Below are 14,200 nucleotides of genomic sequence, written 5' to 3' on the forward strand. Positions count from 1 at the left end.
GCCTCTGGCAGCCTGCGCGCCGCAGCCTGCCCCTTCCACGGCGCTGTCCCTGCACCTCTGTACCTGCTTCACCCCCCACCGTCCCCAGGTCGCCCTTCGGGCAGCCGGGGGGCTGGGGCAGCGCTCGCTGCCGTCTCCCGCTCCGTGTGGAAGCTGCTAGAAAGCGGCGCGGGCAGGGCGGCACGCGCGGGCGCCTCGGGGCGCAGCGGGCAGGACGCCGAGGGAAGGACGGGACACGGTGAGTGGCTCCTGCTGCGGCGGGACAGAGGCCTCAGCATCCCCCGAGCCGAGCTTCGGCCGGCCCCAGCTCTCGTCGCTGCTCTGGGGAGCCCGAGGGGTGAAGCTGAGCTGCCGGCGCAGGGAGCGGGGCGGCAGCCGCAGCTTGGCGCTTCCCGCCCGAGGGCTGCGCCGGCCCCGCTCCACTCTGCTGCAGGCTCAGCACAGGACTTCGGAGCTCTTCCTCCTGAGCCTCGTCTGACTCAGCCATGCTGATGAAAAGAGGGGTCTTCTGGGGTTTTAATTGCTTGCTTTGGCGTTTTTTTCCCCCTCAGTCTGCAGCATGGGGCTTGCTTCTTGGTGATTTTCTCCCCTTCCTAAACTCCTTACCCCACAGACGGTGCTGTGAGGGCATTGCCCTCCTGAGAGGGGCACGGCCCATGGCTGGTTTCTGTGCAGCCCCTGACTGCTCATTACGCATTTCTGAGCCCCCTGCCTCTGCTGAGCGACACAAAGGTCAGTCCGAGAGGACGACTCCCCCTGCTCCCCGTCGGGTGATTTGTCTCCCCGCAGGTGACACATCTCCCCGGCCCCTCCAGCAGCGAGCTCTGGCACACCTGTGCGGAGCTGTGCTCCTGGGATGCTCTCTTGTTTTGTCCTTGGGTGTGTCTGTTCAGCTGGAGATGAGCAAAAGTCAAAGGCTGGGTGCCAGGCTTTCCTTAGCTGCAAGGCAGCCTAGGAGCTGAAGTGAGCCCAAAACAGTGGGCATTTGGAAGGTTTGTGGGTCATGCTTCTCTGAGTGTCGGCCCACGATGCCTGTTGCTTGCTGTGTCCTTTTCCCCCCCGCAAGTGGGAGCAAGTGTACTGCCCCAGGAGCTCAGCGTCAGGATGGGTGTCCGACTGCTGTGTGCCACGAGCAGTAGGAAGGGGCCAGGAGCTTGGTAGCACCTTGATGGCTATTTTGGCAGAAGGAAAAGCAGTGAGGAAGCCTGGGCAGAGATAAGAGCATTGAGACAGAGTGAGAAAGGTTGCCAAAAATTTGGTTTCGACCTCAGATGTGAAGCAGAGAAGCTGTTCTGTCAGGTGTGCCTGTGTCAGCGTAAGGGGATCGATTGTCAGGTAAGTGCAGGTGCAGCCGGGCTGAAAGGCAGCAGCTGGGAAACAGCCCCATAAACAGCTGCTGGTGAGGGGAATCGGGGGGGGTGGGGAATTAAATTACAGATAGGTTGTGATTCAGAAATGTTCTCCATCTTAAATGTGAAATGTTGTCTCTCTGGCATCCTGTGATCCTGTGGAACAGGAGGTTGTGAGGCAAAAAGAAGGGAGAAGTAAGGGTAGCTCTTGTGCATGGACCAGCAAAGAGAGGGTGTCTGAGAGGAAGGGGTTTGTGCTTCTTTGGACAGCTGATCTGACAGTGAGGGCAGGGAAATTGGCTCATGTCCTCTTCCAGTGGAAGTTGTGGCAGACTTGGAGTGCCCAGCCTGAGGGTGGGTGTGAGGGCACAGTCACCACAGGAGTGAGCTGAAGATGTGGCAGTGAGAGCACTGTGGCTGGCTGATTCTGGAGGAAGGCAAGCAGCTCTTGCTGCTGCTCTGCTGCAGTGTTTGTTAGATTATCTTCTGTGTTAGGCTCATCGTAGCTACAGATATGGTTGCTGATGTCCTGATTCCCCAGCACTATAGAGCTCTGCAGCTTTGCCAGGGCACCACTGTGTGATCAGGAAGCTCCCACGTGAAATGAGGTGATCTGAGATTATTTCCCTAACCAGACAGAACTTGGGGAGTGCAGACAGAAGGGATGGGGCATTTTACAGTCTGGGACAGGGCAAACTCAGGGTAAGCTTTAAAAGAGCTGTGTGGACGTGTTTTTATTGATTAATTTCTTTTCCTCTTTAATGACCTTTTCAGTACAATTTCTGTGTGCTGAGGATTGTAAGGTAACTGCCAAGGAAGCCTGTATACCTGCACTAGGACTTTTCACCCCTTCTAGCTTGTGGCCTCTGGCTGAACTTCCAAGGACTGTGTTGTGTTGTGCAGACTTAGAGGTCGTTTCCAGTCTTAATGATTCTATGACTCTCTATGGGGAGGCAGCAGGGACTTGGGTGTTCTTTCTTTAACCCATTCCCAAACTCATCAGCTGGCTTGTGCCTCTTCCAAGATGCCTTTCCCTTTGCAGACATCAAAAAAAAAAAAAACCGGGAAGAGGAGCAGGTGAGTTCAAGCAGTCAGTGCATAAAGTAACTGCCCACAGGCAATTGACCGAGTCTAGACCAAAACTTGTTGTCTCAGCATTGCGCATTGCCTTTCAGAACAGCTCTATGCTATGGGGAGTGGTGAGAGCCAGGAGCTGTCCCTTAGTGGCATTCAAGAGCATGATGAGTTTGCCACTGTCTGTCACATCTGCTCTGCTTTGCTTCAGAGAGTTTGTGTTTGGACAGTGTAGTTTCGTCTCTAGAGGATGAGCAGTGATGGCTCATCTCCTTGAGTGTCACCTGGGCTTGTAGTTGTTTCCTGAGTGAGATGGAATGGGCTGCCTGGGGAGGTGGTGGAGTCGTCGTCCCTGGGGCAGTTCAAGGCAAGGTTGGATGTGGCACTTGGTGCCATGGTCTAGCCTTGGGCACTGTGGTAAAGGGTTGGACTTGATGATCTGTGAGGTCTCTTCCAACCTTGGTGATACTGTGATACTGTTGAGCTGGCTCTGAGTGGTCCACTGTGCCCTGCGTATGCTCTTTGGGAGTGTACTGCTCCTGATGACAGCTGCTCAGGCTGACAGCAGAGGGTGGTGGGCTTCTGTAAACCCTGGCAGTCTTTCTGCCGGCTCTGGTTTGTCAGAGGTACAAGTGTGAATGAGCGGCAGACGTGTCCCCTGCCCTGCCAGCCATGTAACTCTCCGAGGAGTTGCTGTATGGGAGCCGAAGGATAAGCCCAGGCTGTTGTGAATGCCTGGAATGGCAGTGATGATAAGTCATGGAAACTTCCCAGCGCTTTGTCTGTGTGTCTTTAAGCTTTAGTTTTGCTGATGTAAAACTGGAAGTGACATCTATGTCTGATGCGTGAGGCTGTGACCTCGGTGCAATCCGCTGATGGATGCTGCCAGAAGGCCCCCATGCATCATCTCGGGCTGCTGTGCAGAGGCTCTGCCCTTGCGGAGCTGGCTGTTGTGCAGACACCCTTGCCGTGCCCCAAGGCGCTTGACACTAGCTGGGAAAGTTGCTGTTCCCTTGGGGCCTGACTTATACTGGCCACACTGGAGCTTATGTGGGAGAGAGCATGCTCTGAACTGCCTCAGCATGTGTTTAGGTGTCTGCCGTGATGATGGATCATTTCTGTCCCACCAGTGTGCAGTTACCTTCTAGTTCTACCAGAAGCTCCATTTTGCTGGGCCCTTGCTGCTTTGGACTTTTAGGAGTGAGCAGCCTGTGTAGCTGGCAGTAAACCTGAGAAAAAGCATGCCCCTGAGCCTGGAAAGCACAGCAGGCACCAGGGCAGAGACACCCAACTAAGCACTAACTCTGTCCTCCACAGGTTATCACTATGTGCTACCAAGGAAGTCCAGCAGCACTCTCCAGAAAGTCTTCTCTCTGCTCTCTGATCTGCTGAGGCCGTTTCTAACAAGCTAACTACAGACAAACAGTTTCAGCTTCCTCCTGACACACAGAGACAAGTAAGTTTTTCCTCCAGTACTGCCACTCTGACCCCATTGCTGCTGAGCTGAGAAAGCTGCCTGCCCCACAGCCTCTGATCACAGCCCCTCCCTGCCCAGCTGGCAGATGGATTTTTCAGAGCACTTTGGGATGGCAGCTATGCAGGGGCAGCTCCTGGCAGGGTGAATGGAGTGCTGGGGTGGGGAATGCTTGGAACAGAGCTGGGACAGCCCAGCAGGCAGAGCTGTGTTCTCTGTGCTGCCTTTGAAGGGGATGGCTCTTGGCAGCACTGGGCTGGAGCTGCTCAAGGAGCCTGGCTGGGAAAGGCTGGTGCTGACCAGCCACTCACCTCGCATGTGCCCGGAGCCTGCAGGCCCATTTATTAGCACTTAAAATTTGCTGTCTCTGCTCCAAACAAAGTGCTCAGCGCATTGACATGAACAGCTGTCCCAGTCAGGCAGATCGTAACAAATGGGAGCTGTGGCTGGAGTGTTATTTTGCTGCAAGGGGGCAATACATCTTATTACTAAACAATGAAGCTGGTGATGGATGGTGATGAGTCTCTTTGCTGTCTGGCCTGATGATCACACTGAAAAATAAACATAAAGCCAAAGTCGCTCCCAGGGATCCGGACGAGGCCTGGTACAGTACCTGGGAAGAGACAGCTCTGAGCTTCTCTGGGGCCTTAGCTGCAAAAGCCTTTTCATCAGGCTGATGGTTATTCTGCCTTCTCTCCAGGAGGGGTGATTGGGGCAGAACATCTCGGGGGAGAGAGGAGGAGATGCTGCTCTATAGCAAGACCTGAAGACAGCTCGTCTCTTCCCTGGGAATGCTGCCAGGCCCTTGTCCTTGGTCATGTTGCCTGTGGTCTGGCTCTAAGGCAGTACAGGTCAAACAGTGTCATTTTGACTCAGCCTGGAGCAGGGCTGTGTTACAGGGCAGCTTACGGCTTGCAGGAAGGGTGGGCAGTGAGGACAAGGCACATCATCCTGCTGCTTCAAGTGACTGTAAGTCACAGCCGGCACAGAGCTGAAACAAATGATACACTCGTTTGAGGCCAGAACAAAACTGGAGGGCTCATGCTCAGCAGAAAGGAGATGAGCTGCTCTGATCACTCACCTCTGCTTCTGAGCTGCAGCGGCAAAGCTCAGCCCTTGCAGGTACGTTACCTACAACAACTCTGTCGTTGCAGAGGTAGGATGGGCTGGTGGGCTGAGCTCTGCCGGAGCTGCAGAGGAGAGCTGGCTCTGGCTAGAGATGTTGTGTGACTCACTACTCTCCTACACAGGCCTTCACCCACGCACCTTCTCCTCCTACTGTTCTCAAGAGCAGCCAGCAGGACTGTTGGATTTTCTTATCTGCTCTCCCCCACCCTATGGGTGTTCGCTTTTAAATGGGAGCTATGAGATGGTCAGAACAGGTGGTGCTGAGATTTCACACCGGAGCAGACATATTCAGAGCACAGGCAGAGGAGCCCAGTGGGAATCAGCATCTCTTGTTTGGGCTGTGTGGATGGTGCTGGAGGGTGCAGATGCAGCACAACGGGGCTGACAGCACTGACAACGGGCACGGGGTGCGAGAGTGACTCGGGTAGTGTTGGGAAAGCAATTAAAGCTCATTTAAAATATTAGCATATCAGCAGGCAGGAATTCTTCCGACCGGCTTGGATGCACTGGGGGAGCAGGGAACTGGGCCAGCGTTCGTCTGGCAGCTTTGCTTTCAGCATCCATCACCTGACCTGCCAGGGCATTGCTGGGGTCTGGCAGAGGCGAGCAGCAGAGGGGCTTGGTGTGCCCCCCTGGGAAGGGTATCCTCAGCATTGCACTCCTGCAGCAGGAGTGTGGCCTTGAATGGCAGCAGAGGGACGAGCTCTCCTCGGGAATCGCGGAAGCAAACAACAAAGCAGCTCTGCTTTGGTGTGCATGTGCGTTTGTGGAGCAGTGGAAGGAGGGGGAAGCGCCTGAGAATCCCAGTGCTCTTTTCCCCAACAAGTTCTCCCCGATATGTGTTTATATTTAGTATCTGTTTAGCAGAGAAGAGGGGAGGGCTGTCTGGGAAGAGGCCTTGTTAAGAGGGGGTGGGTTTGTAACCCAGACAGACTCAACGGCAGACTGAAATAGAACATTAATGGGAGAGGGAAGCTTTGAGATTGCAGCTATTTGGGCAAAAAACAAACCCAAGCTTTCTGTGCATGCTGGCTGCTGCTTAAGCAGTGCTGGGTCCCTGGGTGGAGGAGCTCTCATTCTGTGCACACAAGCACTCCCCAGAGTCTTCTTGCTGGTTTTGGGGGGATTTTTGGATCAGGTCCTAAAAAGATGAGAAGAGAGGGAGTGGAGCTGGCTTGCCCCACGCCTTGTGTGTGTGTGCACCAGGGTGGAAGGAGCAGTGCTGCTGCCAGCCTTGGGGCTCTCTTGTCTTTCTGCAGGCAGAGTGGGAAGCAGCCTGGCCTGCTGATCTGAAAATTGCAGTCATGTTGCCTAGTTACTGTAGGGTAGAGAAACTGCATGGGCTTGATTTCTGTGGGTGGCTGCAGGTGAGGGTGCAAGCAGTTCCCAATCAGCTGCTTGGGATAGGAGGGGAGTTTTTGACCTGGGCTATTGCATGAGAGATCATGGCTACAGATCCAGATGGAGTGAGAGACTGAGGTGGGAGATAGTTGGCTAGACGCTTAACTTTGGGCCTGGGTGCATGATATTACAAGAAAGTGATCTGGAGAAGGTCTCTCCACTCCCACACTGGAAGCAGATAGGGAAAGGTACAGTCTAATAATGTCCATATCAGCAAAGGAATCACAACCTGGTCCCTGGATGCAGACTTTGACAACAATTTCCTGCCAGCACTTTAGCCCACGAGTCTGTCACTCAAATATTTGCTGAGGAGTGAGGTTCTTGGCTCAGCCTGTGCCTGGCTGAGTCCTTGCCAGGGAGGCACAAGGATGGTGGAGAAGTGACCTGGGCTGCTGTTGATTTCTGCATTCAGAGGAGTTTTGCTCCTGAAAAATGCAAATGTGTTTGGAAGCAATTTTGTTCAAGAATGTGAACAGACACTCCAAGGATCTTTTTTCACTCTTCCCATGACTTCTTCTCCTCTAATTGCTAGGATGAATGCATAAACCCTTATACTGAAGTGTTCACAAGAGCAAGTTTACTCATTTTCCTCTCTTTCTTGGCATAAAAGGCATCTTATTAAGCAGGTTTTAATGTTTGCTCACCAAGAGACATGGATTATAAAGCTTTAGAAATAACTTGCATCTGGAAAAGCCAATTAATAAAACAAAAATTCTGATGTCATTTTCACATAAATTAACAATTTATAGATAATTTCCAGTGCTCATGTCATTAGGCAAATGGACTTTAAATTGATTTCAAATTAGTGGGTTAATGATTTCCCACAGGTATCGTTTCAATGGGCAGCACATGCCTGGTGTGTTCTCAATAAAGGGGTAGGTGTGCAGGAGCAAAGTCTGTGATTGAGGCAGTAATTGGAGTGGTGGTCACATTCAAGTGCAGCATTGATCTGCACAGAAAGTGCTGACTGTCTCCATCACTGTAGCAAAGAGGGGTTGGAAAGCCTGCAGCCTCTGCATTTCTTGTATAATAACTTGCATTTGGGACATGTTGACTCTGGGTGCTACCTTAAGGTAGCTGGTTTAGTATTGAAAAACGGCTTTGTGGATCATAGCCCTGGGCAAAACACTCAGCCAGGTTCTATTTCTAGTTGTGAGGGTATATCCTCAAAATGAGTGATGATTGTGTGGAGTCTGAAACCAGCCTGAGGGAAAGGGCTTTCAGTGCTGCAAGCCTGGCCCGAGAGCCAGTCTCCAGCCTCGCCACCGCTCTGGTGTCGGTTTCCATCTCTGTGTTACTTTCCCCTCCCCTCATCTTTCTTTTCCTGTCGGTTTATCCTGCCTGCAAAGCTTGTAAATACTGCGGGAGACAGCCCGGCTGGCTCTTGTGTTGATGTGCAGGTTGATGCCTCTGGTGCCAGCAGAAGGTCAGCAGTTGATACCGCTGCTTGGTGAAGTGTTAGTTGCCAGGAGGTCCAGAGTGGTGTCATGTTGGAGCAAACCTGGAGCAGCTCCACTCTTCCAGTTAGTGTTTCTGTAGGCTTGTGCCGGCATTCATAAGTGGGTGATCTGAGTGTTTGTGTCTCATCACCCAATGCACGAGAAACCAGATGAATTCCTCCTCTGGGACAGGAGGAGCTCTCACCCCTGCCCCACAGCTGAGGAGCTGGGCCAGATGCCCAGCAAGGTCATGAGAAAAGAAGAGGCTCAATCCCATCCCTGCAGCACTGCTTCCTGCCGGCCCTGCTTTCCGTGGCGCATGTGGCAGAGCAGGGCTGAGCTGGACGCGGACTGCAACTCCAGCTGGCAGCACCTGAGCGGTGCCCTGGGCCTTGTCGTTCAGCTGCACGGACGGCGAGGCCGAGTGCCCTGCAGGGTTGTGCCTGGCGCACGCTGGACAGTAAGTCCTCGATGAAGCGGCTGTGGGATGGGGTTTGTTGGCGGCGCAGAGCTGAGGCGCAGCCGCCCTGCGGCTGGCTGTTTACACAAGCTCTGCTGCTTCCAGGCTTTGTGTTGCAAAGTTAAATGCCTGCTGCATTAAAAATGTGTGTGGGCTGAAGAGATTAGCATATTGGAACTTGGTGAGACTCTCCCCCTCCGTGCACATTCACACCTCGTTTAGGTGTATCTTGCCTCTGAACGCCAGCTGATGATCCACATCGTGCGAGATAAGGTTTATAATTACCTTCTATCTGCACTCTTTAGGAAGTGGAAAGGTGTCCTTAAATAGGAGGCAGTCCCTATAAAGATGAAATTTATACCAGCTGAGAAGTTGTTATTGCATCCCTTAGCAGCGCCTGTGCTTCCAGAGGGGTTGAAAAGAAGCTAGAGATAGATTTATGGGAAAGCCTCTCTTCACAATGGGATATTTTGGCTTCAAGGACACTGAGATGCAGTCGTTCTTGCACAGAGCTACCTGTGTCAGTACACAATTCAGCCTGTAATTATAGCCTTCCAGCTTATTAGCATATGTAGGAGTTTATCTAAGTTTTAGCCAAACGTTTTTTAATTCATTAGGTGTTCTCCTTGTATCTGCTGTGTCTTGGGGGTAAGAAACACTCTGCACTTGTTTTTAATGTAAATTAGACCTTGAAGATGCACATAAATCTGTAGACATGCTTCTACCATTTAAAAACAGTGCCTTAAGATGTGTAGAGTGAAAGGAGTCAGGATTTAAAGTCCCATCACAGTAGAACATGCTTTATTTTGTGTATATTTTGCAGGAGAGCAGATTTTAGCAGCACCTTGAGAGGAGAGAAGGTGGAATGAGGTTTGGGAAATGAAAAGGAAAGCAGACCATTGGTGACAGTGGAAGTCAGCAGCAGCTCAGAGATGCAGGACAAGGCAAGGGATGGATGGGCAGAAAGAGTAGGAAAGGCTGGGAAGACCTCAGAGTGAGGTTGGCACCACAGCAAATGTGGTCTTCCTGACATAGCTACCATGAGTGCTGCACCTCTACACCTTGTGTGGGGCAGGACTCTCACCTCAGGCTTGGTGTTGTTGGAGCAGGCTTGGTCCTGCTCCTTGCCCTTCTGAGCAAGGGAATGCCACCCTCACGGTGTAAAGGGAGCCCAGTGCTCCTTGAAGAAGGCCATGCTGATCCCAGCAGTGGTAGCAGTGCTCCACGAGCTGGTTTGTCCTCTGGCCAGACAGCACTGGACCTCTTCTGTATGAAATTCCCTTTCCCCATTAAATCATATGCCATTTATTCCTGCCTTCCTGGCTCTGGCTGCACAGTGTCACTCTGGAGGAGCTGTGACCTGAAGGGACCATCTGTTTCTGTGGGTGCAGCCTGCTGGCATGCAGGAGAGGTGGTGGGGGCCGGGGAGGAGGGTTTCAGCTCCCATATGCTGCTGCTCCCCATGCCTCCTTGCTGCCTTGGTACTTCGAAGGAGAGGGGGGGAAAGCGAACAAAAGCCCACTCCCGTTGCCCTGGGCAGCTGCCCTGGAGTCAGGCTGATCGTTTCTCCTTGCAGATGGAGACTGCTAGGGAAGAGCTATTCTTTCCTCCCTGCATCAGAACCCCCTTGGTTGTGGCAGTGGCCTCACAGGCAGTGCCCTTTAATTCCAGCAGCTGCGGGGCCTTTTGCAGGTGCAGCAGATTACACTTGTGGGGACCCAGGGGACAGACCTGAGAGCACCTGGCTTCAGAAGGGCTTTGTCTGATAACAGACCTTTGATTTACAGTGGTCAGAGCCTCAGTAGTCATCTTCAGAGAAGCATGGAAAAGCTTTGGATGGAGCTGAGGCTCCCAAATTAGGAATCCAAATGGAGTTTGATGCTTTTGCTGCTGGCAGCCTGTGAATGAAAGCCCCTGCCCCGCGGTGCTATCTGTAAGTATCTGTCACTCTCCATGTTAGAGAGAGTGGGAGATACAACCTCTGATTAATGCCTCCAGGGAGTTCTGCAATATTGTTTTGCAAGCAATTGTCATTTAACATTAAGGTAAATACCTTGCAGCTATGAACCAGAAAGCCTTTTTTCCCTTCCCTTTGAAAACAGCCTCTTGGCTTCCCGAGCTCTCTGGCTAACATTAAACTGACTCTTTCATCTGCCAGAGCTGCAGCCAACCTGCTGCTGGCCCTGAGCAGCTGGTGGTCATGGGCAGAGCAGCCGCTCTGCTGCCAGGGCCAGAGGACCTGGGAGAGAGGAGGAGTGCAAAGGGAAAGGAAACTTGGTGCTCTGCCCTTTTTACCTCTTGGAGGAGGAGATTGCTGGTTAGTTGGCGCAGGCTGGTGCTGAGTGGTTGGATATGTAAATGAGCTCACTTTCATTAGGGATCTTGGCTATATGAAAGCACAATTAACTCCATGAAGGCTCTTCTCTTTTAATATCTCTGTTTCCCCTGCAGACAGCCAAGTTTCTAAGCAATACTTCTCTATCAGACTCTGGTGACTTTTACCTAAGAAAGTAGCTTGCTGAGGAGACTCCACTCCTAATGCTTTCCCTTTGTCTCTAAATGATGTGAAGTCTTTCATTTCCTCTTCCCTGAATTGTGTGGCTTCCACCTTTGCTTGGTCCAGTTGCCTCACCTGGTTCTTGCTGACGTAACTCGCACTGGCTAATGCGGCAGCCAAAAACCATCGCCAAATCCTTCCCCCTGCCCTCTGTGCCGGAAACCAAGTCGGTGGTTTTGGGGTGGTCGTTGCAGGGCAGTGTCCCTGTGAAGGTGGTGATAGTTTTCCTCGGTGAAAGACGAGAGCCTCTCCTTTCTCCAGCTCCCCCAAGGAGCCAGCAGCGTGCCTCGTTCTGGCTCCTTCGCAGCAATGCAAACAATTACCGCTGCGTGACAGCCGCGGCTGCCCATGCTTTAACAGCACTGCAAATTACACTCATAAATTCAGAGTGCAGCTAATTGTTGTTTTATGGAGTAGATGTTCCTCAGGAAAAAAATCTGTAAACACTCTGATGCCCTGCTGAGCAGAGAGCTGTTTGTCTTGGGTGAGGAATAGCCTTCCAGAGTGATGCAAGTGCAAGGTGGATCACAGCCTCTTCAAGGGCACTCCTGTTCCCCTGGTGTGTTTCTGGGCAAGTGGCATCTGCAAGGGTGTGCTTTTTTTACCGTGGGGTTTCATCTGCTGCTAGACCAATATGCCTTGTGATCACGGTGTCATTACTTGTGCTGGAAACCAGTCTGGCCTGGCTGAGATCAGGACTCCCCTGTGCTGCCTGCTGCCCTTGTGAAGGGGAAGGATGCAGTTGGCTTGAAGGATTACACTCAAAGTGGATGCGACTGGCAGGGGACAGAGATATAAAACTCGTTGTGCAGAGGAAGCGAGATGCTGAGCAGACTCTGCTTTGTTAATTTGCCAAGATACTGTTGTGTGGTATTTGTCACCATAAGGAGGTGCCATCAGAGGGTTTCTGCCCTTCATCTGTCTTGAGTCTGTCTGAGGATTGATGGGAGAGCCAGGAATGAGCTGATCTGGAGTCTTGGCCCTCAGCCCTGACTTACAGGGGCCTCATCCTGCATCCAAGGAAATGTGGTGAAGTAACCCCTCTGTGTGCTTGGGATGTGTCCAGGCTCCCAGCAGTGGAATGATCCTAGCTAGGCTTAAGCTTTCCTCCTTCAGACTCTGGCATTGGTAGGTCATGCTGCTTCTCATGGTGACAGTCCTGCCTTCAGGGTCTGCTCCTTTTCCTGCCAGCACTGCACTCTGCCTGCAGATGTAGCCCTTTAAGGGGCTGCTTTGCTTCCCTGAGTGTTACCATTCTTCTGAGCCTTCCCCCTTTATTCCTAACTGCATCCTCTGTACTCAATTGTCTTCATCTGTGGAAGTGTTACAGGAGTGAGGTTTCAGCAGTTTTTCTTAGGGTAATTTATGGTATTTTAATTCTGGTTTGGGTGTGTGGTGGCTTGGCAGGGTGTGTGATATGCAGGGAGGCAGGGTGAGAGGCTTTATAAATCAGTGTCTCTTCCATCTCCCTTCACAGCCAGGGAGGGACTGACCTTTGTGACACCAGGGCAAACCTGGAAGCTTTCCAGTCAAATTTAGGGCAGCACCAGCACGGTGCTGGCGTAGCAGAGATGAGGATCTGACTGCATGCGAGTTGTCAGGGCTGTATCTCCCAGGGCTCTAAGCAGACAATGGATGTGTGTGTGTGTGTTTTAATAACGCTAACCTTCACAGGGAGAGCAGATCCTGCTGAACATGCAGAATGTGAACCTGTGCTACAATAGCTGGGAAGGCTGGGGGTGGGGATTTAGACGTACTGTTTGGGCTGGGCTTTGCTTTGCTCCCGGAGGCTTCAGCAAGGCTTTAGAAGGGAATGATGTGCTAACTGAATTCAGCTTTTAAAGGGCCATTATCTAGTAAGGTAAGAGACACTTCTAAAAACACACTTCCCTTGCTTAGAAGCAGGTAAGAGAATGTGCTTATGGGCTGCAAGGACACTTTAATTACAGGTAATAACTCTGCTTTGAGCTTTGGGAATGCTCTGTACATTCAAAATGCTTTTGGCCCTTCCCTGTGCTGCTAAAGTGAGGCAGGTAAGGACAGGGAAGTTTGCTCTGTGGTTTTGCCTTTCAGCTCATGGAAAGGGCTGGTGGGAGCTACACTGAAAACAGTGTCTCCTGCCAAAGTCCAGCTCCTCAAACGCTGGAGGAGGCTCCAGTCCAGCTGTCTGGGCACTGTAAGGAACTTCAGTGTAAATGATGAGGTTGGTATGCCGAGTCCTACAGTGAGTGCTGCCGGACGGCCAGTCTGAGAGTGACACTGTGCAGAGTTGGGCTGGGACTCAGACTGTTGGGCACAGGTTCTGCTTTGGCAGGCTCCAGTTCAGCTGGGGTGACTCTTGTAGCCCTGCTCTTTTACAGGAGAAAATAAATATGTAGCCTGTTGAAAGTGAGCAAAAGCACTTGAATTGTAAGATGGAGCCAGGCTTTCAAGTGCAGAACGCACCTTTTCCCTTGAGAGCTGTGGAGGCTTATATGGAGTGCACCCTTGGCTGACTGCCCTGGGAGAGCTATGGGTGATCTCTTCTAGGAGTGGGAAGGCCTCCCAGGAGGTGCAGTGCTGCTGCTGCTTCTGGAATCTGACCCTGCTTCAAGAGGAACAGACTCAAAAGGGGCGAGATCAACAGCAGAGCATAAGAGCGGCTCTCTGACAGTGGACTTGGCTGCAGCTCTCTTGCTGGAGGACTTGGGTCTGGCCTCCTGTCTGAGCTGAGCTGGAGCATCTCATCACTGCTGCTGAACTATGGATTGCTCTGTTTTGGGGTGAAGGAGGCAGAGGCTTCAGCCAGCACTCTGCTGCAGTTGCTGGTCTAGAGGGTGTATGTGTGTGTCATTGTGAAAACAGAATCACAGCATGCATTGGTTGGAAGGGACCTTCAGAGGTCATCCAGTCCAACCCCTGCAGTCAGCAGGGACATCCCCAAATAGAGCAGGTTGCTCAGCGCCCCATCGAGCCTGGCCTTGCACAGATGGTGAGATGGGTTCCCTCAGTGATCCTGTCAGAATGGCTGGAAGGGTAGAGAAAAAACTTTGTCTGTCCTCTCCAGCCCCAGATGTGATTTAAAGGACTCTGATTTTATTCCTGCTCTAAATGTTGAGTGTCACTGTGAGTAGGCTCAGCCATATTTGTGTGTGATCCCTCATGCCACCGTTCCAGGGTCCCTTGGACTTCCACTGCTTTACCTCTGCAGCTGAACCATCTCAGCTCCAACATAGGTAGCTTTCCTGAGCAAAGTTGTCAAGTAGTGCACGATGCTTTGCAAGCAGAGCGTGGGTGAATGCGAGCAAAGCCAGCAAGGTGTTCGAATTCATGTAGGCC

Source organism: Pogoniulus pusillus, chromosome 36, assembly GCF_015220805.1.
Source record: "Pogoniulus pusillus isolate bPogPus1 chromosome 36, bPogPus1.pri, whole genome shotgun sequence".
Taxonomy (NCBI): Eukaryota; Metazoa; Chordata; class Aves; order Piciformes; family Lybiidae; genus Pogoniulus; species Pogoniulus pusillus.